A 2,512-nucleotide genomic window follows, 5' to 3' on the forward strand; every position below is an offset into this window, starting at 1 on the left:
TCAAGCATTTTATCCGTGAGCTCATGTACAATTATGTCACGCATAATATTTTTTGCCGACAAAATTAAATTAATCTCCTGATCGATTGTATGTTTACAATGCTTCAATCTTTTCCACCCTGCTTGGTTGAGATTAAAACCATAATTTGTTGAATAAAAAAGATGATATAGATGATTTTTTCCTCTGGCACAAGCGCGTACATCCACGAGTTTTTCCTTTTGTCCCTTGAAACAGTCGATTTTTATCTTTGAGCCTTCAAGAGGCAGCCAGGTGTGAAAACTAGCAACTTGGTCTTCAAAAAAATCAGTTATTTCCTTTTCGAATGTGAATAGAGATTGCCAGGCTTCCAAATTCAGTTCAAATTCGGCGCAAGTGTCTAGTCGGTAAATTTTGATGGATGGATTAACATAACCTATCACCGATACTTCTTGTTTAGGTGAGAGACTGTGAGTTCGAGACATCTTTACAACTACGATTTCACGAAGCAACTTAACAATCTTTGCCCTCGTTGATTGATTTTATTCCGTAATATACGTAACTTGACGCTCTTGGTTAATGACAAATCGGTTTTCGTATTCTCGAATAATAATTATGTTTTGAATATTAGTTAAGGGGGAAGAAAACTTCATTACCATCCGTAAACTACCATTTCGTTGAATTGAGAGATTGTTAGAGTTTGCCGAGGAATCGTAAGTTAAATCAAACGCGAATAATGTATTACCGTTTTTATAATTTTCGTAATCAATACAATTACCAGAGTTATTTCGAATTAAATCCATTGCCGAGAATAGTGAATAATATGACCTAGTGTAGAGATTTTTATTAAAATCTGGAGTTAGAGCAGTTTCTGGTATATTCTGGTCGTCTAATGAAAGTTGTAAGAACGAGAGAATATTATGGCTACATTGAAAGGGATTTTCTCGACTAGAACCATTGTAAGCTGAATTGTTTACCATTCCGATTATTACCCGATTTGGAATTTTACCTAAAAAAATATTTGACTTCACGAAATCGCTCGCGCCTGCTGAAATTGTCAGAGTTTTAACAACAGTTTGTGTTAGATCGTACAAAGCTCTCTGTTTGTGCAATATCGCATTATGTGCCAGCTGTAGATCTGGATTTACGAGAATATGTTTAGCCGTAAGAACCGCATCTTCGATACATAATCTATATTTGATATTAACATCTTCTTGTGAAATAATTATAAATTCATCGGAATTTTTCAAGAGTCGAATTCTTAAATTCACTTTGTTTAAAAGAAATGTGTCTATTTTACAAGAATCTACATGAAGTCTTCCCATATATTCACAAAGTTTCGATCCAGCAATATCTTTACTTCTTTTTAAAATTCCATTGTTTTTTTATCCTTATGAACATCGTTAAACGCTAGCGTTGGGTCGCAAAACCCGTCTTCGTAATAACCCTCGGCGGTTTTGTAAGATTGTTTGGCTCCCTTATCAAAATTTAAAACTGTTGCTAAATATGCTAAATATGGGTAGCAGTTGTTGCTAGATTGTACTAAAGTCTCATTCATAAACACGTCTATTTGGCTAAAAATAGAATGCAATGGAAGATTACATAGTGATACTTTCTTTTCGGCTGCTGGAATATCTATTAAAACACCGTTTTGTTCTTTTTTAACCCGAATTCGAATTTTAAGCATCAAGTTTGACATGTCAATATAATAATCTCCCCCGGAGATAGAAAAATCAATCTGTGTAGCATTAGACAAGGTAGCTATAGGGAAATAATCTACAAATTTATTCCCCTCAATATTGCCATTAATCAGGGGTTCGTTAAAAAGCTCTAACTCTGAACACATAGATTCAAATTGAGGCATAATGCTTTAGTCAAGAAAATCGGTTTTTGTTCTCTTGCGTTTTCTTTGATTATTGCGTAATTTTGATTTGCGCTTCTTTACTCTCCGAGCTCCAGAGCCTTTCTGTGTATTTAATATGGTATCACCGAGACTATTTAAAAGATTTGTTCCAGCAATTTTACTATTTTTTTTAACGACTCCTTAAAATTTTGACCCGCAACAACATCGTCCATAATTCTCTTCCCCATAACCAACCCTTGAATACCGAGTGATTTAGCTACGGGTCGAAAAAAAGGTGTTACGAATCTTGCTAAACTTTTAAAAATTGACCCAAATCCACGACCAGTCTGATATTGGCTTCCTCGAAAGACGTTATATCCGCGTCCTGTTTGTACATAATGATGATAATATCTTTCCATGATGAGCTTGTTTTAAGTATACTTTAGACTAAGCATCCAGTCTTTTAAATATTAATTTAATAATAGTCTTGCCTGTTTTATATGGCAGGAGTTCACCGTAATCCGACCTTAAAGAAATTTCTATAGTTTGTATTTGATCGTAGAGAACTGGAAAATAGTCTAAAAAATGAAATCTTTCAACTTGCGCTTGATTTTTATTTTCGTTTAATTTGATAATTCTCAACAGGGGTGTATTAGTGTGGCCTGTAATTATAGGTTGTATAATATTTGTATA

This window comes from Leiobunum rupestre, chromosome 1 (genome assembly GCF_980474605.1).
Source record: "Leiobunum rupestre chromosome 1, qqLeiRupe1.1.hap1, whole genome shotgun sequence".
Taxonomy (NCBI): Eukaryota; Metazoa; Arthropoda; class Arachnida; order Opiliones; family Sclerosomatidae; genus Leiobunum; species Leiobunum rupestre.